Raw genomic sequence first — 27913 nt, 5'->3', positions numbered from 1 at the left:
ATTGAATTCACTGAATCAGCCTCAGATTCAAGAGGTTTTTAAAGTGGGGAGAAGTGCATTTCAGTTCCTCCGAATGTATAGGTGAGAACAGCCGATTCACACCTGGGGAGGGTGAATAATTTGTATTTGAATGTTGTCTGGCATTGTAAAGCACTATAGTGACACTAAAAGAACAACCCAGGATTAATAGGAATTCTTATACTGCATAAACATTATTTGGCACAAAAAAATTCCTCGCGCTCGGGAAAACTATGCGTGCGGTTGAGCGCTGGTTAGACTATAGGAAATTAAATCGGAGGGTTTTTATTTAGACTATTAAAAAAAATGACCTGCGTCTATTTTTAGGCGTGCCAGCTGCCACTTTTTAGTTAGAAGTTTTCAATACAAAGCTTATAATGCCCACATGACATGACGGAATAAGGCACGGCTGGTGATGATTGGGGTTTGTTGGGTTACAGTGGATTTTACTACGCGGTGTGAGTGCAATGGCCATCCGTCTGCTCGCGCTGACTCTGCTCTCCGCGGATGGCCGTACCGCCCCCCTCCCACCTCTCGCTCCTTTGAAGTCCCTGGGGCGCGTTCCATTTGCCGCACTTCCGCGTTGTTGCACGCGCGCTGCATACACAGCGCGTAGTAAAATCCACTGTAGCCCAACAAACTACAGTATTTTATAGCGCGGGGTGCAAGCCCGGGCAACGATAGCAACGATAGCTCACCAGTCATGTGTAATTCTGCGGTCCCGCTGCTTCGCATGTCTGAAGGGAAGGCCGCCTAACTAGTGAGTGAGGAGCGATATTGATTTGGGCGCACGCCGTGACAGGCTGAAAAAATTGTGTCAGATTAATGTGCAAAAACTATATAATAAAACTATATAAGACTACCTTTATAAGCCTTTCCTTTATAAGACTCAACTTTTATTTAAGCGCACTCACAATAACGAAAACGTTGTGATTTTGTAAGTGTTGTAAGCTGCGCTGTTCTGTATTGTTTTTGGTGAACTTGAGCGCGTCAGAAAATGAACGCAAACGTTTTTTTAAATGGTCAAAGACAGTCTGCTTGCTGTTTTCCCGACGCGTTCATATTCATTAGTCTACTTCTGCCGGTGCGCTCTTAAAAACTTCATGCATGCGGCTGAGCGCTGATTAAAACTATGGAGTAAATTAAAGAGGAGAATCACGATGCCGAGTCGAAGTCCTGAGCCAAACCTCATTTAAATTAAATCAACAAATATTATAAGTAAAAAAAACAATAGCCCACGTTTAGAAACCGTTTATAAATTCTTTTCGACATGAGTTGGCCCGGTGTTATGCGCAGAGCGCCGGGAGATTTCCTGAAGCTCCGAAATCACTGGGCATGTTTTCTAAATAGCCGCTATTTTTAATAACTGATGGAGGTTTTAAGCTGTATACACACGCATTCCTGCCTAAACAACTCTAAAAACTACACCTGTAACACAATAAACAGTAATATTTCAAACATTCTGCAGGCTGATATTTGGAGAAAGGAAAGAATAATGAATAAACCAGTTGTTGGGTCAAAATAACCCAACCAGGTGTTCACTTGTAAACTACATCTCATAAGAGCCAACATGAGCAACCCAACAATGTGTTTAAAGTACCTGAAATAATCCAGAACTTAAATAACAATAAACCGATACAGAGATACGCTGTATAACGGTCACTGTTGTATTTACGGCAACGAGCGAAAATGTCACTTTGCGCCACCTGGCGGCCATTTTACGAATGACTTTAAAATGCAACTGATTTATTTTGGCCGCTGACGTTTTTACGCAGCGGTGAGCGCGACGGTAATAACCATTCCAATTGATCAACTACTGTATATGCAGCTACAGAAAGGTAAAACACTGCACTAAATGTGTACGTCAACACAGTTCTCACAAACACGACTTTACTTAAATGCAGAATAACTAATTTACCTCGTCTGTTTCTACGGTCAGTTCTTCACAGGCAGCACTGTCTGATGGCAACTCGCTTATCGGGCACTAAGAAATAAAATTTCACATTCAGAAACACTTTTACTAAGAGAAAGAAAAAATCCAGCAGAATATCAAACAATGTATACAAAAGATAAAGTCAAAGTTTGCATATTCAGAAAATAAAAATGCTACAATGTCCACACTGTGCACAGATATAATAAACAGTGCACACATTTGTAAGAGTAACTGTAATCGTAAGAATAACACTTTACTCTTTTCTACATCACCTTTTTGGATGCCTTTCTATCTGCTGTATCTTCTTGTTCTGGAGGTGGTGAATTCTTAGACGATGTCATCTAAAAAAAGTTTTGAAGGTTTTAAATATTTACAGGCATAAAGCAAGCAAACAAAAATATTTTTATGCTATTTCATGTAATCAGTCGACTCAGCAATCTTATTTCTTATAATCTTATAAACCTTTCACACAGAAGTGGCTATACTACTGTAAATGCAAACTTAAATATTGAATTTATCAAAAGTCAGTTTACTTACATTACAGACATGCTAAATATTGGATATCGCTATTTAGCTTACAGTTTGAGCTGCAATTGTGTTTCTCCATGTGCCAATGTTTACGCAATGAATGCTGAACATGTTGCCTGCGAACAGGCACATCAGCACTGTTTTAGACCTGATACCAATTTATAAACACTACAGAACACTGTCCCAAAAACTAGCGTCCTTATAGACTATCCCTAACAACACAGTGAGCATGATTCCATAGACAAAAGATGCAAAAAAAAAAAAAAACTTTGAAGGGAAAAATTTGCATACTGCTCCTGCACTTATAGCAACATACCGTAAGACACATTCTCTGGCAGAAACCAGATGTTAAGTGTGTTAAACTGCTTAAAGCATTTAATATACACCAATGCTTTAAAATAATGCACAAAATTACTAACATCTACATACCTTGCATCGCCATGGCCACTCAGAATCGCCGTAATTGTATGCGATCTCTTCACCAGGACAGATGCTTCTTATGGCAAATAAACAAAGATGAGGTTTACCATCCACACGGATGGTCTTCATTCTGCAGTTTGGTTTTATATGGTCATCATTCACAAGTCTCCCAAGGGAGCCATCATCCAGGGCTGCATCAACACTGAACAAATGACAGTAATGTATTATTAAGAGATTCACTATTACAATAATACATACTTCTTATTCTAAAGAGACACAACAACTGAGAATATCAGCACCAAAAGCTTCTCATCGAATATTATATTATTTGAAAACATGATCATTGAATATTTAATGGTCAATGGTCTTTAAGAAAATAAAACTGGGCCCATATTTACTAAGCATCTCAGAATCACTCATAGGAATCAAAGTTTATTTAGGACTAAAGACAGTCTCACCTCAGAGAAGGACATATAGGTTATTTATAAAGCTTTCTATTCTTACTTTCAGCAAGGAGTAAGACTGCGACAAGGAAAGTGTGAGACGTCACTTTTTACGACACTGAGAGCCGCAAAGTAGTCTGCACATTACAGTGGGTGTTGTAGAGTGTATAATTCAATTCAATTCAATTCAAATTTATTTGTATAGCGCTTTTAGCAATTTTTAATGCCGCAAAGCAGCTTTACATAGTCAAAAGAATTATTTAAGTTTGTATGAAATGTGAATTTGTATGAATCAAAATGGTCAGTTTGTCCCTGGTGAGCAAGCCGAGGGCGACAGTGGCAAGGAAAAACTCCCTGAGATGGTAATAGGAAGAAACCTTGAGAGGAACCAGACTCAACAGGGAACCCATCCTCATTTGGGTGAAACAGAAAGCAGTAAATGATCTGCATTTATACAGTGTGTAGGGTGGGAGGCAGTTCAGCTATAATAGCTGATGTTAATTGATGTTAATATGGAGTCCAGGTAGTTATTGAAGACCCAGGTAGACTTGTAAGAAGTTCCAGTCATGAACTATCGAACTGTCAAGTTCCCAGAGAAACAGTTGCCAACACCAGTCAAGGCCAGAACCATTTTCTAGGTAGAGAGAATCATTCCCAGACACCAGACGCATCCCAGAGAGACACACGGGGCATCCATGTGACGAGATCTTCAGCCAGAAGCGGGGCACCAGGATGGGTCAGACAGGTCCGGAGGGCAGAGGGAGTCTGGATCACTGGCAGCTCAGGAACGACATGTGTAGCTCGACAGAGAGAAAGAGAAAGAGTGAAAGGGGGGGACAGGAGGAGAGAGGAAAAAGAAAGAGGGGGGGAAAGAGAAGAAGAGGAGAGATGGCAGTTAGGTATGGTCACAGTCACACAATGTATAATGTGAATGTATATTAACTGTAGAGTGCAAGCAGAGACTCCGGCAGGACTAACTATGACAGCATAACTAAAAGGGAGAGCCAGAAGGAAACACAAACATGAGGGCTTCCTGACATGTAAAGCAAACAATCACCTCACCGTCAGCAAACCTGAGTGATCAATGAGAGTGAGGAAGACAGCATCCAAACATACCAGTTCACCATAATACTCTACGCCCATGAGTCCCCCAGATCTGCTCCTTTACCTATGGCAAATCTATTTATAAAAATGCTTGGCTAAATAAATAGGTTTTTAGCCTGGACTTAAACACTGAGACTGTGTCTGAGTCCCGAACACTATTTGGAAGACTATTCCATAACTTTGGGGCTTTGTAAGAAAAAGCTCTGCCCCCAGCTGTATTTTTCATAATAAGCGGTACTGACAAGCAGCCTGCATCCTTTCATCGAAGTAGGCGTGGCGGATCGTAAGACACTAGCAGTTCGATCAGGTACTGCGGCGCGAGACCATTTAATGCTTTATATGTCAAGAGTAGTATTTTAAAATCAATGCGAAATTTCACAGGGAGCCAATGGAGTGAAGATAAGATAGGGGTGATGTGCTCATATCTTCTGGTTCTGGTGAGGACTCTCGCTGCTGCATTCTGGACAAGCTGAAGCTTATTTATGCATCTAGCTGAACAACCAGACAGTAAGGCATTACAATAGTCCAACCTAGAGGTGATAAAAGCATGAACTAGTTTTTCTGCGTCGTTTAGCGACAATAAATTTCTTATTCTGGCAATATTTCTGAGGTGAAAGAATGCTATCCTGGTAATATTATCTACATGTGCTTCAAATGAAAGGCTGGAATCAATAATCACACCAAGGTCTTTCACTGTTGCATTTGATGGAACAGAAAGGCCATCTAAAGTTACGGTGTGATCTAAAATTTTACTCCTAGCTGTATGCGGTCCTATGACTAGAACTTCTGTCTTATCCGGATTTAGCGGAAGGAAGTTAATTAGCATCCAATTTCTTATGTCCTGCACACATTGCTCAATTTTAGTAAGCTGTTTTTTCTCATCAGGTTTTGCTGAGACATATAACTGTGTATCGTCAGCATAACAATGAAAACTAATACCATGCTTACGGATTATGTTGCCCAGAGGAAGCATGTAAAGGGAAAAAAGCAGTGGACCTAAAACTGAACCCTGCGGAACGCCAAACTCCACTAGAGAACATGCAGAATAATCACCATTTAAGTCTACATACTGATAACGATGGGTCAGATAGGATCTGAGCCAGGAGAGGGCTGTACCCTTAATTCCTACTACATTTTCTAATCTGTGAAGAAGAATAGCGTGATCAACAGTGTCAAAAGCTGCACTGAGGTCAAGTAATACAAGCATAGTTACACAACCCTGAATGTCATTTACTACTTTAACGAGTGCTGTCTCTGTACTGTGATGAGGCCTAAATCCTGACTGATACAGTTCATGTATGCCATTTCTATGTATATATGAGCATAGCTGCTCCGCTACTATCTTTTCCAGGATCTTAGAGATAAAGGGGAGGTTTGATATCGGTCTGTAACTGGACAGCTGACAGGGGTCGAGGTCAGGTTTCTTAATTATTGGTTTGATAACTGCTAATATAAAAGATTTTGGAACATATCCAATGCTGAGTGAAGAATTAATTATTCTCAACAGGGGTTCTATTATTGCTGGTACTATCTGTTTAAGAAAATGTGTCGGTACAGGATCTAATATACAGGTTGATGAATTTGAAGAAGAGATGAGTGAAATTAGTTCATTCTCTTCAAGGGGAGTAAAGTATTCTAGGTTCTGGTCTGACATGGCTAGATTAACATCTGCATCAATTACATTGTTCGGTTTCAAAACCTCAATTTTATGCCTAATATTTACAATTTTATTATTAAAAAAGTTCATGAAGTCCTCACTATTGCATGATGTTGTTGTGGAGATTTCTGCAGTGGTCTTATTTCTGGTTAATTTGGCTACAGCATTAAATAAGAATCTAGGATTATTTTTGTTATTTTCTATAAGAGTGGAGAGATATGTTGATCTAGCTACACTAAGAGCTTTTCTATAGTTCAGGATGCTCTCCTTCCATGCTATTTGAAATACTAGTAATTTAGTTTGACGCCATTTACGTTCTAATTTCCGAGCGGTCTGTTTTAAAGTGCGCGTGTGATCGTTATACCAGGGAGCAAGTTTTTTTATCTCTAATAATTTTTCTTTTGACTGGAGCTACATTATCTAGGGTATAGCGAAATGTCGACTATAAATATTCAGTCGCCTGATCGAGTTCTGTGGGGTCAGACTGTGATCTAATCGAAGTTGGGAACTCTGATAATGTTGGGAGATTACTGATAAAACTCTGTTTGGTAGTTGATGTGAATGTACGTTTCATACGGTAGCGCGGCGCTGTGTGTACATTATTATTGTGACACACTTGCAATGAGACAAGATAGTGATCTGAGATAACTTCAGATAGTGGTATTGTAAATAAATTTCTTATACTTAATCCAAATAATATTATTAAATCTAAAGTGTGACCTGCTTTATGAGTGGGTCCTACTACACACTGATTTACTCCTACCGAGTCCAGTATAGACATAAATGCAGTTCTCAGAGGGTCTTCTGGGTTTTCAAAATGAATATTAAAATCTCCAGCAATTAACACTTTGTCTACAGAAACGACTAGGTTTGAGAGGAAATCTGCAAATTCACTAAGAAATTCCGAGTACGGCCCTGGAGGTCTGTAAATGACAATTAGCGGGATCGACTGAGCTGACTTAATATAGTTAAATACACTTATGTTACTATAAAGAATTTTAAATGAATTAAATTTGTGTCCGTGTTTTTGTACAATAGTCAAATTATCATTGTGAATAACTGCGACGCCTCCTCCTCTACCAGTTAACCGAGGCTGGTGTATGTAGCTGTATCCAGGAGGACTAGCTTCATTTAGAGCTACATACTCGTCCTGTTTAATCCAGGTTTCTGTTAAACAAAGTATATCAAACTCCTGATCTGTGATAATTTCACTGGCGCCCCTAAAGGCTTAGCTAATTTCACGTGTCTCAGTATAGAGTCTCCTATAACCAGAGCTCTTTCAGGTTTCTCAGTGGGTGCATCACTGAGGAGAGCAAACCTGTTGGACACGTGAAGCGCAGAAGAGGTGTGCTCCGGTGGGCTAGCCTTAGCGTTAGCTTTGGCTGAACGAGTATGCCGCCGAGTCGTCACCCACTCGCCCCGCTGTGAGGGCTCTAATGCCGGAGTCGGGGGCTGGTTATCTCCACCTGCGGCACCCAGACTGTCCGCTACAGGAATAACGCTGCTCTTACACTCTCTAACCCTCTCTAAAGTCTGGATGCGCTCCTCTAACGCTGATATCTTCTCCGTCAGAGTGCTCACTAACACACACCTATCACAAATAAAATTATTACTAACGACGGAGGAAGAATGTCTAAACATCCTGCATTCTACACACTGAACAAGCTGAATATTGGACATGATAACGTACCTGAGTCGGAGTTGTAGTTGTTTGGAGCTGAATTCCGTTTGTTGTTTTTAGAAAAAGAAACTCGCGCGTTCTCCAAAAAGCGCAGAAAAAGGTGAAGCCAAATAGTATGAGATGTAAAAACTAGTTGCTATTAATATTATTATTGTATAAATGAAAAAAAAGTATGTAATTTAAACGCTAACCCAAACTTTCGCAGCAACGATACGAAAACAGGAAGCTACGTCAGCAACAGGAAGTGAATAAACATTCCTGTATACAGTTTTAAACGGTGAAAAAGTGAAAAGCTAAAATCAGCGGCAGTTATGTGAAGGTTTTATGCACATGAACAAAACCTATAGATGCGTGACTCACTGCATGACGTTATTCTAATCACTCTGCTCCAATCACAACTGATTAAAGCCCCTATAATAGAGCTGTGTAGGTCAGTCAATCTGATCAACATGACTTCAAATAAAACGAGAGGATGAGAGAGTTTTGCTTGTGGCGAAGGGAGTAAAATGTAAAGAAATAATTGAAGTAATATTCTGTCCTACTCTTACCTCTAAAGATAAAAAGTCAATGGATGCAATATGTAAAAGCATCAGAGTAACCAGTCAGTTTGTCACACGTACCCCTGAGGAGTGAGAAACATGGGGATGCGCCATGTTAATGAAACGATGAAGTGCTGCTCATAACAAGAAAACAAGAAAACAGTTCACTTAAATAATTTAATACCAGATTAAATGTATATAAGAGTATAATTATTTTATTATGTGCCATGGATTATGCATTCATGCTGCATGGTGGGGAAATGTGCATGATCTGTGAAGTTTAATTTATTATTTCGGACTGCTGGAATTAGTAACCAGAGAAAAAGTTTTACTCCCCCCACCCCCATTTTTGTCTAAACATGCCCGTTATGAGCTCTGTGCTCTGCTAAACCATCTCTTTTCTACACGTGTTTCTGCCTGAACACCACTTCCTCACTATTCCTAACCAGTTAGGACACCTCTGGCGCTCTCCAACATTTTGGTGAAGATGGGAATGATTTCCTATTTTAAGAATCTTGATGAATAGCTCTTACCCCTCCCCACTCATGAAAATAATTCTGAAGTTTTTGACCATTTAGGAATTGCAGTAGGAGCGATTTCCGACTCTGAGACGCTTGGTGAACATGAGCCCTGATCATTAGTGCTAAATAACCATGCAAATAACTTCCACATCTCCCCCATGTATATAATATTTGTACATACCAAAGGAATTTGCCATTGAATCTAAATTCATACATAAACACTTTGAGGGCATCATGATATATTCTTTGCCTCCGCTCACATTCTTCTCTGCTTATGAGATCCCCTCTGTACTCCAATAGGAAATCTCCCTTATCAAAGTCAGTACAACTGAACACACCTCTCCCTAAATAAGAGGAGTACAGCATGTCATGTACCTGAGACATTAATCATTAATTAAATGTCCCACCTGAACACTTAACACTTACCTTTAGACTCATTTATAAACCGAGCTTCCAGACCATCTTGATCTTTCTTCTTAAGGCTGAAGTGTGTGGCCTCCTCCAGTGGACTTGGCTTCCTCCTCCTCCTCCTCATCATCATCATCATGTTTTAATCAGACTTTTTCACAGAGGAAAACCTCCTTTATACCACTTCATTTATGGTCAACTTCATATTAATCTGTGTTTATTTATAATATGTGTTAATTTATATGTTTATCTTAACCAGAACACTGTACTGTGAGTCCCCTCCTCTATCAGACCACACACACATACACACACTGCAGGAATCAGACTACACACACACACACACACTGCGGGAATCAGACTACACACACACACACACACACACTGCGGGAATCAGACTACACACACACACACACTGCGGGAATCAGACTACACACACACACACACTGCGGGAATCAGACTACACACACACACACACTGCGGGAATCAGACTACACACACACACACTGCGGGAATCAGACTACACACACACACACTGCAGGAATCAGACTACACACACACACACACACTGCAGGAATCAGACTACACACACACACACACTGCAGGAATCAGACTACACACACAAACACACACACACACACACACTGCAGGAATCAGACTACACACACACACACACACACACACACACACACACACACACTGCAGGAATCAGACTACACACACACACTGCAGGAATCAGACTACACACACACACACACACACACACACTGCAGGAATCAGACTACACACACACACACACACACACACACACGGCAGGAATCAGACTACACACACACACACACACTGCAGCAATCAGACTACACACACACACACACTGCAGCAATCAGACCACACACACACACACACACACACACACACACACACACACACACTGCAGGAATCAGACTACACACACACACACACACACACACACTGCAGGAATCAGACTACACACACACACACACACTGCAGTAATCAGACTACACACACACACTGCAGTAATCAGACTACACACACACACACAGCAGTAATCAGACTACACACACACACACTGCAGTAATCAGACTACACACACACACATGCAGTAATCAGACTACACACACACATGCAGTAATCAGACTACACACACACACACTGCAGGAATCAGACTACACACACACACACTGCAGGAATCAGACTACACACACACACACACACACACACACACACTGCAGGAATCAGACTACACACACACACACTGCAGGAATCAGACTACACACACACACACACACACACACACACACACACTGCAGGAATCAGACTACACACACAGAAAAAGGCGAAGCCAAATAGTATGAGATGTAAAAACTAGTTGCTATTAATATTATTATTGTAAAAATGAAAAAAAAGTATGTAATTTAAACGCTAACGCAAACGCAAACTTTCGCGGCAACGATACGAAAACAGGAAGCTACGTCAGCAACAGGAAGTGAATAAACATTCCTGTATACGGTTTTAAACGGTGAAAAAGTGAAAAAAACGGTGAAAAATCAGTGAAAAAAACAGTGAAAAATCAGACTACACACACACACACACACACACACTGCAGGAATCAGACTACACACACACACACACTGCAGGAATCAGACTACACACACACACTGCAGGAATCAGACTACACACACACACACACACACACTGCAGGAATCAGACTACACACACACACACACACACACACTGCAGGAATCAGACTACACACACACACACACACACACACTGCAGGAATCAGACTACACACACACACACACACACACTGCAGGAATCAGACTACACACACACACACTGCAGGAATCAGACTACACACACACACACTGCGGGAATCAGACTACACACACACACACACTGCAGGAATCAGACTACACACACACACACACTGCAGGAATCAGACTACACACACACACACACTGCAGGAATCAGACTACACACACACACACTGCAAAAATCAGACTACACACACACACACACACACTGCAGGAATCAGACTACACACACACACACTGCAGGAATCAGACTACACACACACACACACACACACACACACACTCTGCAGGAATCAGACTACACACACACAGACACACACACACTGCAGGAATCAGGCTACACACACACACACACACACACTGCAGGAATCAGACTACACACACACACACACTGCAGGAATCAGACTACACACACACACACACTGCAGGAATCAGACTACACACACACACACACACTGCAGGACTCAGACTACACACACACACACACTGCAGGAATCAGACTACACACACACACACACACACACACTGCAGGAATCAGACTACACACACACACTGCAGGAATCAGACTACACACACACACACACACACTGCAGGAATCAGACTACACACACTGCAGGAATCAGACTACACACACACACACTGCAGGAATCAGACTACACACACACACACACACTGCAGGAATCAGACTACACACACACACACACACACACTGCAGAAATCAGACTACACACACACACACTGCAGGAATCAGACTACACACACACACACACACACACACACTGCAGGAATCAGACTACACACACACACACACACACACTGCAGGAATCAGACTACACACACACACACACACACTGCAGGAATCAGACTACACACACACACACTGCAGGAATCAGACTACACACACACACACTGCAGGAATCAGACTACACACACACACACACACACTGCAGGAATCAGACTACACACACACACACTGCAGGAATCAGACTACACACACACACACTGCAGGAATCAGACTACACACACACACACACACTGCAGGAATCAGACTACACACACACACACACTGCAGGAATCAGACTACACACACACACTGCAGGAATCAGACTACACACACACACACACACTGCAGGAATCAGACTACACACACTCAGACTACACACACACAGACACACACACTGCAGGAATCAGACTACACACACACACACACACTGCAGGAATCAGACTACACACACACACACACACACACACACTGCAGGAATCAGACTACACACACACACACACACACACACACACACACTGCAGGAATCAGACTACACACACACACACACACTGCAGGAATCAGACTACACACACTCAGACTACACACACACAGACACACACACTGCAGGAATCAGACTACACACACACACACACACACACACACACACACACACACACACACACTGCAGGAATCAGACTACACACACACACACACACACACACACACACACTGCAGGAATCAGACTACACACACACACACACACACTGCAGGAATCAGACTACACACACACTGCAGGAATCAGACTACACACACACACACTGCAGGAATCAGACTACACACACACACACTGCAGGAATCAGACTACACACACACACACACAAACACACACTGCAGGAATCAGACTACACACACACACACACACACACACAAACACACACTGCAGGAATCAGACTACACACACACACACACACACACTGCAGGAATCAGACTACACACACACACACACACACACACACTGCAGGAATCAGACTACACACACACACACACACACACTGCAGGAATCAGACTACACACACACACACACACACACACACACTGCAGGAATCAGACTACACACACACACACTGCAGGAATCAGACTACACACACACACACACACACTGCAGGAATCAGACTACACACACACACACTGCAGGAATCAGACTACACACACACACACACACACACTGCATGAATCAGACTACAAAAACACACACACACACACTGCAGGAATCAGACTACACACACACACACACACACACACTGCAGGAATCAGACTACACACACACACACACACACACTGCAGGAATCAGGCTACACACACACACACACACACACACACTGCAGGAATCAGACTACACACACACACACACTGCAGGAATCAGACTACACACACACACACACACACACACACACATTGCAGGAATCAGACTACACACACACACACACACACTGCAGGAATCAGACTACACACACACATACACACTGCAGGAATCAGACTACACACACACACACACAGCAGGAATCAGACTACACACACACACACACACACACACACTGCAGGAATCAGACTACACACACACACACACACTGCAGGAATCAGACTACACACACACACACACACTGCAGGAATCAGACTACACACACACACACACACACACACACTGCAGGAATCAGACTACACACACACACACACTGCAGGAATCAGACTACACACACACACACACACACACATTGCAGGAATCAGACTACACACACACACACACACACTGCAGGAATCAGACTACACACACACACACACACACACTGCAGGAATCAGACTACACACACACACACACACACACACACACTGCAGGAATCAGACTACACACACACACACACACACACTGCAGGAATCAGACTACACACACACACACACACACTGCAGGAATCAGACTACACACACACACACACACACTGCAGGAATCAGACTACACACACACACACACACACACACTGCAGGAATCAGACTACACACACACACACACTGCAGGAATCAGACTACACACACACACACACACACACACTGCAGGAATCAGACTACACACACACACACTGCAGGAATCAGACTACACACACACACACACACTGCAGGAATCAGACTACACACACACACACACACACACACACACACACTGCAGGAATCAGACTACACACACACACACACACACTGCAGGAATCAGACTACACACACACACACACTGCAGGAATCAGACTACACACACACACACACACACTGCAGGAATCAGACTACACACACACTGCAGGAATCAGACTACACACACACACACACACACACTGCAGGAATCAGACTACACACACACACACACACACACACACACACACTGCAGGAATCAGACTACACACACACACACACACTGCAGGAATCAGACTACAAACACACACACTGCAGGAATCAGACTACACACACACACACACACACACACTGCAGGAATCAGACTACACACACACACACTGCAGGAATCAGACTACACACACACACACACACACACACACTGCAGGAATCAGACTACACACACACACACACACACACACTGAAGGAATCAGACAACACACACACACACACACACTGCAGGAATCAGACTACACACACACACACACATGCAGGAATCAGACTACACACACACACACTGCAGGAATCAGACTACACACACACACACTGCAGGAATCAGACTACACACACACACACACACACACACACACTGCAGGAATCAGACTACACACACACACACACACACACTGCAGGAATCAGACTACACACACACACACACACACACACACTGCAGGAATCAGACTACACACACACACACACTGCAGGAATCAGACTACACACACACACACACACACACTGCAGGAATCAGACTACACACACACACACTGCAGGAATCAGACTACACACACACACACACACTGCAGGAATCAGACTACACACACACACACTGCAGGAATCAGACTACACACACACACACACACACACTGCAGGAATCAGACTACACACACACACACACTGCAGGAATCAGACTACACACACTCAGACTACACACACACAGACACACACACTGCAGAAATCAGACTACACACACACACACACACACACACTGCAGGAATCAGACTACACACACACACACACACACTGCAGGAATCAGACTACACACACACACACACACTGCAGTAATCAGACTACACACACACACACCAGTAATCAGACTACACACACACTGCAGTAATCAGACTACACACACACTGCAAGAATCAGACTACACACACACACACACTGCAGTAATCATACTACACACACACACACACACAAACACACACTGCAGTAATCAGACTACACACACACAAACACACACTGCAGGAATCAGTTTACACACACACACACACACACTGCAGGAATCAGACTACACACACACACACACACACAAACACACACTGCAGGAATCAGACTACACACACACACACACACACTGCAGGAATCAGACTACACACACACACACACACACACACACACACACACTGCAGGAATCAGACTACACACACACACACACACACACACTGCAGGAATCAGACTACACACACACACACACACTGCAGGAATCAGACTACACACACACACACACACACACACACACACTGCAGGAATCAGACTACACACACACACACTACAGGAATCAGACTACACACACACACACACACACACACTGCAGGAATCAGACTACACAAACACACACACACACACTGCAGGAATCAGACTACACACACACACACACACACACTGCAGGAATCAGACTACACACACACACACACACACACACACACACTGCAGGAATCAGACTACACAAACACACACACACACACTGCAGGAATCAGACTACACACACACACACACACACACTGCAGGAATCAGACTACACACACACACACACACAGACACACACACTGCAGGAATCAGGCTACACACACACACACACACACACACACTGCAGGAATCAGACTACACACACACACACACTGCAGGAATCAGACTACACACACACACACACACACACACACACACATTGCAGGAATCAGACTACACACACACACACACACACACACACACACTGCAGGAATCAGACTACACACACACACACACTGCAGGAAACAGACTACACACACACACACACACACACACACACACACACTGCAGGAATCAGACTACACACACACACACACTGCAGGAATCAGACTACACACACACACACACACACACACACTGCAGGAATCAGACTACACACACACACACACACACACACTGCAGGAATCAGACTACACACACACACACACACACACACACTGCAGGAATCAGACTACACACACACACACACACACACACACTGCAGGAATCAGACTACACACACACACACACACACACTGCAGGAATCAGACTACACACACACACACACACTGCACGAATCAGACTACACACACACACACACACACTGCAGGAATCAGACTACACACACACACACACACACTGCAGGAATCAGACTACACACACACACACACACACACACACACTGCAGGAATCAGACTACACACACACACACACACACACACACACACTGCAGGAATCAGACTACACACACACACACACACACACACTGCAGGAATCAGACTACACAAACACACACACACACACTGCAGGAATCAGACTACACACACACACACACACACACACACACTGCAGGAATCAGACTACACACACACACACACACACACTGCAGGAATCAGACTACACAAACACACACACACACACTGCAGGAATCAGACTACACACACACACACACACACACACACACTGCAGGAATCAGACTACACACACACACACACACACACACACTGCAGGAATCAGACTACACACACACACACTCTGCAGGAGTCAGACTACACACACACAGACACACACACACTGCAGGAATCAGGCTACACACACACACACACACACACACACACTGCAGGAATCAGGCTACACACACACACACACACACTGCAGGAATCAGACTACACACACACACACACATTGCAGGAATCAGACTACACACACATACACACACACTGCAGGAATCAGACTACACACACACACACACTGCAGGAATCAGACTACACACACACACACACACACACACTGCAGGAATCAGAATACACACACACACACACACACTGCAGGAATCACACTACACACACACACACACTGCAGGAATCAGACTACACACACACACACACACACACACACACACACACACACACTGCAGGAATCAGACTACACACACACACACTGCAGGAATCAGACTACACACACACACACACACACACTGCAGGAATCAGACTACACACACACACACACACACACACACTGCAGGAATCAGACTACACACACACATACACACTGCAGGAATCAGACTACACACACACACACACACACACACTGCAGGAATCAGACTACACACACACACACACACACTGCAGGAATCAGACTACACACACACACACACACACACTGCAGGAATCAGACTACACACACACACACACACTGCAGGAATCAGACTACACACACACACACACACACTGCAGGAATCAGACTACACACACACACACACACACTGCAGGAATCAGACTACACACACACACACACACACACACACACTGCAGGAATCAGACTACACACACACACACACACACACACACACACTGCAGGAATCAGACTACACACACACACACACACACTGCAGGAATCAGACTACACACACACACACACACTGCAGGAATCAGACTACACACACACACACACACACACTGCAGGAATCAGACTACACACACACTGCAGGAATTAGACTACACACACACACACACTGCAGGAATCAGACTACACACACACACACACACTACAGGAATCAGACTACACACACTCAGACTACACACACACACACACACACACTGCAGGAATCAGACTACACACACACACACTGCAGGAATCAGACTACACACACACACACACACACACACTGCAGGAATCAGACTACACAAACACACACACACACACTGCAGGAATCAGACTACACACACACACACACACACACACTGCAGGAATCAGACTACACACACACACACACACACACCACACTGCAGGAATCAGACTACACACACACACACACACACACTCTGCAGGAATCAGACTACACACACACAGACACACAAACACTGCAGGAATCAGGCTACACACACACACACACACACACACACTGCAGGAATCAGGCTACACACACACACACACACACTGCAGGAATCAGACTACACACACACACACACTGCAGGAATCAGACTACACACACATACACACACACTGCAGGAATCAGACTACACACACATACACACACACTGCAGGAATCAGACTACACACACACACACACTGCAGGAATCAGACTACACACACACACACACACACACACACACACTGCAGGAATCAGACTACACACACACACACACACACACACAAACACACACTGCAGGAATCAGACTACACACACACACACACACACTGCAGGAATCAGACTACACACACACACACACACACACACACACACTGCAGGAATCAGACTACACACACACACACTGCAGGAATCAGACTACACACACACACACACACACTGCAGGAATCAGACTACACACACACACACACACACACACACACTGCAGGAATCAGACTACACACACACACACACTGCAGGAATCAGACTACACACACACACACACACACACACACATGCAGGAATCAGACTACACACACACACACACACTGCAGGAATCAGACTACACACACACACACACACTGCAGGAATCAGACTACACACACACACACACACACTGCAGGAATCAGACTACACACACACACACACACACTGCAGGAATCAGACTACACACACACACACACTGCAGGAATCAGACTACACACACACACACACACACACTGCAGGAATCAGACTACACACACACACACACACACACACACACACACACACACACACACACACTGCAGGAATCAGACTACACACACACACACACACACTGCAGGAATCAGACTACACACACACACACACACACTGCAGGAATCAGACTACACACACACACACACACACTGCAGGAATCAGACTACACACACACTGCAGGAATTAGACTACACACACACACACTGCAGGAATCAGACTACACACACACACACACACTACAGGAATCAGACTACACACACTCAGACTACACACACACAGACACACACACTGCAGGAATCAGACTACACACACACACACACTGCAGGAATCAGACTACACACACACACACACTGCAGGAATCAGACTACACAAACACACACACACACACTGCAGGAATCAGACTACACACACACACACACACACACACACACACTGCAGGAATCAGACTACACACACACACACACACACACTCTGCAGGAATCAGACTACACACACACAGACACACAAACACTGCAGGAATCAGGCTACACACACACACACACACACACACACTGCAGGAATCAGGCTACACACACACACACACACACACTGCAGGAATCAGACTACACACACACACACATTGCAGGAATCAGACTACACACACATACACACACACTGCAGGAATCAGACTACACACACACACACACTGCAGGAATCAGACTACACACACACACACACACACACACACACACACTGCAGGAATCAGACTACACACACACACACACACACTGCAGGAATCAGACTACACACACACACACACACACACACACACACACACACACTGCAGGAATCAGACTACACACACACACACTGCAGGAATCAGACTACACACACACACACACACACACTGCAGGAATCAGACTACACACACACACACACACACACTGCAGGAATCAGACTACACACACACACACACTGCAGGAATCAGACTACACACACACACACACACACACACACACTGCAGGAATCAGACTACACACACACACACACACTGCAGGAATCAGACTACACACACACACACACACACACACACTGCAGGAATCAGACTACACACACACACACACACACTGCAGGAATCAGACTACACACACACACACACACACACTGCAGGAATCAGACTACACACACACACACACACACTGCAGGAATCAGACTACACACACACACACACACACACTGCAGGAATCAGACTACACACACACACACACACACACACACACTGCAGGAATCAGACTACACACACACACACACACACACACACACTGCAGGAATCAGACTACACACACACACACACACACTGCAGGAATCAGACTACACACACACACACACACTGCAGGAATTAGACTACACACACACACACTGCAGGAATCAGACTACACACACACACACACTACAGGAATCAGACTACACACACTCAGACTACACACACACAGACACACACACTGCAGGAATCAGACTACACACACACACACACTGCAGGAATCAGACTACACACACACACACACACTGCAGGAATCAGACTACACACACACACACACACACACACACACACTGCAGAAATCAGACTACACACACACACACTGCAGGAATCAGACTACACACACACACACACACACACACACTGCAGGAATCAGACTACACACACACACACACACACACACACTGCAGGAATCAGACTACACACACACACACACACACTGCAGGAATCAGACTACACACACACACACTGCAGGAATCAGACTACACACACACACACACACACACACTGCAGGAATCAGACTACACACACACACACACACTGCAGGAATCAGACTACACACACACACACACACTGCAGGAATCAGACTACACACACACACACACTGCAGGAATCAGACTACACACACACACACACACACACACACACTGCAGGAATCAGACTACACACACACACACACACACACACACACACACACTGCAGGAATCAGACTGCACACACACACACACACACACACACTGCAGGAATCAGACTACACACACACACACTGCAGGAATCAGACTACACACACACACACACTGCAGGAATCAGACTACACACACACACACACACTGCAGGAATCAGACTACACACACACACACACACACACACACACTGCAGGAATCAGACTACACACACACACACACACACACACACACACACACTGCAGGAATCAGACTACACACACACACACACACTGCAGGAATCAGACTACACACACACACACACACACACACACTGCAGGAATCAGACTACACACACACACACACTGCACGAATCAGACTACACACACACACACACTGCAGGAATCAGACTACACACACACACACACACACTGCAGGAATCAGACTACACACACACACACACACTGCAGGAATCAGACTACACACACACACACACACACACACACACTGCAGGAATCAGACTACACACACACACACACACACACACACTGCAGGAATCAGACTACACACACACACACACACACATGCAGGAATCAGACTACACACACACACACACTGCAGGAATCAGACTACACACACACACACACACACACACACTGCAGGAATCAGACTACACACACACACAGACACACACACTGCAGGAATCAGACTACACACACACACACACACACACACACACACACACACACTGCAGGAATCAGACTACACACACACACACACACACACACACACACACACACTGCAGGAATCAGACTACACACACACACACACACACACACACACTGCCGGAATCAGACTACACACACACACACACACACACACACACTGCAGGAATCAGACTACACACACACACACACTGCAGGAATCAGACTACACACACACACACACACACTGCATGAATCAGACTACACACACACACACACACACTGCAGGAATCAGACTACGCACACACACACACACACACTGCAGGAATCAGACTACACACACACACACACACACACACACACTGCAGGAATCAGACTACACACACACACACAAACACTGCAGGAATCAGACTACACACACACACACACACACTGCAGGAATCAGACTACACACACACACACAAACACTGCAGGAATCAGACTACACACACACACACACACACTGCAGGAATCAGACTACACACACACACACACACTGCAGGAATCAGACTACACACACACACACACACACACACACACACTGCAGGAATCAGACTACACACACACACAAACACTGCAGGAATCAGACTACACACACACACACACACTGCAGGAATCAGACTACACACACACACACACTGCAGGAATCAGACTACACACACACACACACACACACACACTGCAGGAATCAGACTACACACACACACACACACACTGCAGGAATCAGACTACACACACACACACACACACACACACACACACACACACACTGCAGGAATCAGACTACACACACACACACACACACACACACTGCAGGAATCAGACTACACACACACACACACACACACACACACACTGCAGGAATCAGACTACACACACACACAAACACTGCAGGAATCAGACTACACACACACACACACACACACTGCAGGAATCAGACTACACACACACACACACACACACTGCAGGAATCAGACTACACACACACACACACACACACTGCAGGAATCAGACTACACACACACACACACACACTGCAGGAATCAGACTACACACACACACACACACACACACACACACACTGCAGGAATCAGACTACACACACACACACACTGCAGGAATCAGACTACACACACACACACACACACACACACACTGCAGGAATCAGACTACAAACACACACACACTGCAGGAATCAGACTACACACACACACACACACACACACTGCAGGAATCAGACTACACACACACACACACACACTGCAGGAATCAGAGTACACACACACACACACACACACACACACACACTGCAGGAGTCAGACTACACACACACACACACACACTGCAGGAATCAGACTACACACACACACACACACACTGCAGGAATCAGACTACACACACACACACACACACACACACACACACACTGCAGGAATCAGACTACACACACACACACACTGCAGGAATCAGACTACACACACACACACACTGCAGGAATCAGACTACACACACACACACACACCTGCAGGAGTCAGACTACACACACACACACACACACTGCAGGAATCAGACTACACACACACACACACACACACACACTGCAGGAATCAGACTACACACACACACACACACACTGCAGGAATCAGACTACACACACACACACACACACACACACACTGCAGGAATCAGACTACACACACACACTGCAGGAATCAGACTACACACACACACACACACACACACTGCAGGAATCAGACTACACACACACACACACACACACACACTGCAGGAATCAGACTACACACACACACACACACACACACTGCAGGAATCAGACTACACACACACACACACTGCAGGAATCAGACTACACACACACACACACACACACACTGCAGGAATCAGACTACACACACACACACACACACTGCAGGAATTAGACTACACACACACACACACACACACACGCTGCAGGAGTCAGACTACACACACACACACACACACACACTGTAGGAATCAGACTACACACACACACACACACACACACTGCAGGAATCAGACTACACACACACACACACACACACTGCAGGAATCAGACTACACACACACACACACACACTGCAGGAATCAGACTACACAGACACACACACACACACACACACACTGCAGGAATCAGACTACACACACACACACACACACCGCAGGAATCAGACTACACACACACACACACACTGCAGAAGTCAGACTACACACACACACACACACTGCAGGAATCAGACTACACACACACACACACACACTGCAGGAATCAGACTACACACACACACACACACACACACACTGCAGGAATCAGACTACACACACACACACACACACACTGCAGGAATCAGACTACACACACATACAGTGGTTACTCAATCGGAATGTAGGTCCTACCGTCGCGGCGCTCTGCGGTACCGTTTGGCTTTGTGCGTTTGCTGGCTTTTACCGTTGAGTGGCGCTATATAACTACAGGCTGACGCCTCATGCCTTAGTTCATTCTCTGCTGGATTAATGAGACACAGAGTTTTAGAACTGCACGTAGTAGCGGATAAAATCAAGTAAAACATTGTAGTTAAACAAATTTATAATCACAGAACTAAAATTACAGTACAAATGTAGAATTTAAATTAAATCTTATTAGGATCAAATTTAAACAAAATAAATGTTAACACAGTGAGCCTTTGGATTGTATCACGTGTAATTAGAAAAGACGCGTGTAGGGTTTTGTGTCGTCTTATATCTTGTGTTCTTTAAATTTATAGTAGATTTATTAACTGAAATAAATGACCATAAAATTATAACATTGTCAGGACGTTCTACTGCGTCAGCTGATGTTGGTCATTCAGCCCCGCTTGTGGTTGTGCGTTATTATAAGAATGAAATGCAGTAGACTGTTATGATCTGTAACGGATTCGACCCATGTTGCACGGGCGGCACCATAAAGCACGGACACGAGGCGAGGTCTTACGGGAAAAGGGTAATTTATTTAGGTAAAATGGGGAAGGAAAGTGTTGAAGGAGGGAGAATGGAAAGATAGGGATAAAGGTTGTGCATGTGCAGTTCCGGGGGCTGTGCCACACTGGCATGCGTGCACACAGCTGATGCTAAGTGTTAAGTGCGCGGAGTGGCAGAACTGAGCACGCGGAGGCAGCGCATCTCCCGCTGTCGATGGCGACGCGAGTCCTCGCTGACGTAAGAACGTAACACAAACGTCCACCGGGCGGGCACGGTGCGGGAGTGAAGGTGCCGCGGGAGCTCGCGCAGCTCTTTCTCGCACTGTCCTCAGCGCAGAGATCAAAGGGCGGAATTCTAGTGTCCTTGTTTAAAGTCCCTAGGGCGCGTCACATCTCCCCACTGACATGCTTCTTTCATATTCTCCATCACATCACGTACTTCCCAGACCTCGGACAAAACTCCGCGCCTTGCTTTTATAATGCGGAGCAAGCCCGAGATCATATTAACGTTAATTATCGCCAGCCGGCACGAATAGGCGGCTCCGTCCCTTTGCTGCCTATTCAGGGAGCCTACGGAGTGAGCGAGTAGCGATAGTAGATTTGGGCGCACGCCTATCACAGATGCAAGCCGTGGCAGATCATCATAATTGTCTTTAACTTGTATTTCATAAGGTTTTCCGAGCGGTGGTACAGTGCAACGGGGGTCATTATTTACTATTAAACATTAAACGAATTTACAAAACTTAATGCGTGCAATTAAGTGCTGATTCTACGTAGGAAAGTAAAGAAGAGGACCCTGATGCTCAACATTCCGGAGACCAAACCCCATTTAAATTAAATTAACAAATATTGCAAGTAAATAACAACAGCCCAAAAAAGCATTTTTATTTAGATTATAAAAAATAATCCTGCATCTATTTTAGGTGTTCCAGCTGTCACTGTTCTAGAATTCAAATTAAATCAAATCTTATTAGGATCAAATTTTAGCACAATAAATGTTAACACAGTGAGCCTTTAGATTTTATCACTTGTAATTAGAAAAGAAGCGTGTAGGGTTTTGTGTCATCTTATTTTTTGTGTTCTTTAAATTTATAGTAGATTTATTAACTGAAATAAATGACCATAAAATTATAACATTGTCAGGACGTTCTACTGCGTCAGCAGATGTCGGTCATTCAGCCCCGCTTGTGTTTTTGCGTTATTATAAGAATGAAATGCAGTAGACTGTTATGATTTGTAACGGGTTCGACCCATGTTACCCAAACGACTCAGTTCAGATGTAAGTAAATGGATAGAAAGTAAATGGCTGTGCTGGGGGAGGGACGTGTTAATGATTTGGTCGGCTCTGTGTGTGTGTGTGTGTGTGAGAGAGAGAGAGAGAGGGGTGTCGCGGTGGTTGATTATTCAGTGAAACAAAGGCTCAGCTGAAAAATTTTAGGCACATCAGTCACTTAACCCCCAATAAAAGGTATTTAGTTGTAATATAACAGATGCGCACTAAATACCAAACCTAAACCAGGCACAAGGGTTAATAAAACAAGATAGCCCCCATACCCGATTCACACCTGGGGAGGGTGGATAATTTGTATTTGAATGTTGTCTGGCATTGTAAAGCACTATAGTGACACTAAAAGAACAACCCAGGATTAATAGGAATTATTATACTGCATAATTATTATTTAGCACAAAAAAATTCCTCGCGCTCGGGAAAACTATGCGTGCGGTTGAGCGCCGATTAGACTTTAGGAAATTAAAGCGGAGGGTTTTTATTTAGACTATTAAAAAAATAACCTGCGTCTATTTTTAGGCGTGCCAGCTGCCACTTTTTAGTTAGAAGTTTTCAATACAAATCTTATAATGCCCACATGACATGACGGAATAAAGGCACGGCTTATTATGATCTTGGGCTTGCACCCCGCGCTATAAAATACTTGGGGTTTGTTGGGTTACAGTGGATTTTACTACATCGGTGTAAGTGCAATGGCCATTCGTCTGCTCGCGCTGACTCTGCTCTCCGCGGATGGCCGGACCGGCCCCTCCCACCTCTCGCTCCTTTGAAGTCCCCGGGGCGCGTTCCATTTGCCCCACTTGCATGCCGCACTTCCGCGTTGTTGCATGCGTGTTGAATACACAGAGCGTAGTAAAATCCACTTTAACCCAACAAACCCCGAGTATTTTATAGCGCGGGGTGCAAGCCCGGGACCATTAGCAACGATAGCTCACCAGTCGTGTGTAATTCTGCGGTCTCGCTGCTTCGCATGTCTGAAGGGGAGGACGTCTAACTAGTGAGCGAGGAGCGATATTGATTTGGGCGCACGCCGTGACAGGCTGAAAAAACTGTTCTCAGATTAATGTGCAAAAACTATATAATAAAACTATATAAGACTACATGGCCTTTATAAGACTCAACTTTTATTTAAGCGCACTCACAATAACAAAAAAACTTAATGATTTTGTAAATGTTTGAAAGCAAATAAGGTGCGCTGTTCTGTATTGTTTTTGGTGAACTTAAGCGCGTCAGAAAATAAACTCAAACGTTTTTTTAAATGGTCAGAGTCAGTCTGCTTGCTGTTTTCCCGACGCATCCATAATCAAACTTCATGGAAAACTTCATGAGTGCTGATTTAGACTATGGAGTAAATTAAAGAGGAGAATCACGATGCCGAATCGAAGTCCTGAGCCCAAACTTAATTTAAATTAAATTAAATTAACAAATATTATAGGTAAAAAAACAATAGCCCATGTTTAGAAACCGTTTATAAATTCTTTCCGACATGAGTTGCCCCGGTGTTATGCGCAGAGCGCCGGGAGATTTCCTGAAGCTCCGAAATCGCTAGGCATTTTTTCTAAATAGACGCTATCTTTAATAACTGATGGAGGTTTTGAACTGTATCCCCACGCATTCCTGCCTAAACAACTCTTAAAACTACACCTGTGACACAATAACAGTAATATTTCAAACATTCTGCAGGCTGATATTTGGAGAAAGGAAAGAATAATGAATAAACCAGTTGTTGGGTCAAAATAACCCAACCAGGTGTTCATTTGTAAACTACATCTCATATGAGCCAACATGAGCAACCCAACAATGTGTTTAAAGTACCTAAAATAATCCAGAACTTAAATAACAATAAAGAGATACAGAGATACGCTGTATAACAGTCACTATTGTATTTACTGCAACGAGTGAAAATTTCACTTTGTGCCACCTGGCGGCCATTTTACGAATGACTTTAAAATGC

At 44.4% G+C, this 27913-nt stretch overlaps 2 long non-coding RNA genes and 1 pseudogene across 2 annotated transcripts; 1 reads left to right on the top strand and 2 right to left on the bottom strand.

The window, feature by feature from the left end:
• LOC128516130 (histone H2AX-like) overlaps positions 1-27913 on the top strand; it is a 197602-nt pseudogene that overhangs the window by 110034 nt on the left and 59655 nt on the right.
• Positions 374-26906, bottom strand: LOC128516174 (uncharacterized). Its single transcript, XR_008356746.1, has 2 exons — positions 26715-26906; positions 374-549 (listed from the first exon to the last, which is right to left on the bottom strand). It is a non-coding gene; the product is annotated as an uncharacterized LOC128516174 (long non-coding RNA).
• LOC128516173 (uncharacterized) lies at positions 2204-9183 on the bottom strand. Its single transcript, XR_008356745.1, has 3 exons — positions 9026-9183; positions 2909-3101; positions 2204-2292 (listed from the first exon to the last, which is right to left on the bottom strand). It is a non-coding gene; the product is annotated as an uncharacterized LOC128516173 (long non-coding RNA).

The sequence above is a fragment of the Clarias gariepinus genome, chromosome 28, assembly GCF_024256425.1.
Source record: "Clarias gariepinus isolate MV-2021 ecotype Netherlands chromosome 28, CGAR_prim_01v2, whole genome shotgun sequence".
NCBI classification, from domain to species: Eukaryota; Metazoa; Chordata; class Actinopteri; order Siluriformes; family Clariidae; genus Clarias; species Clarias gariepinus.
This window is presented reverse-complemented; position numbering and strand designations above follow the sequence as displayed.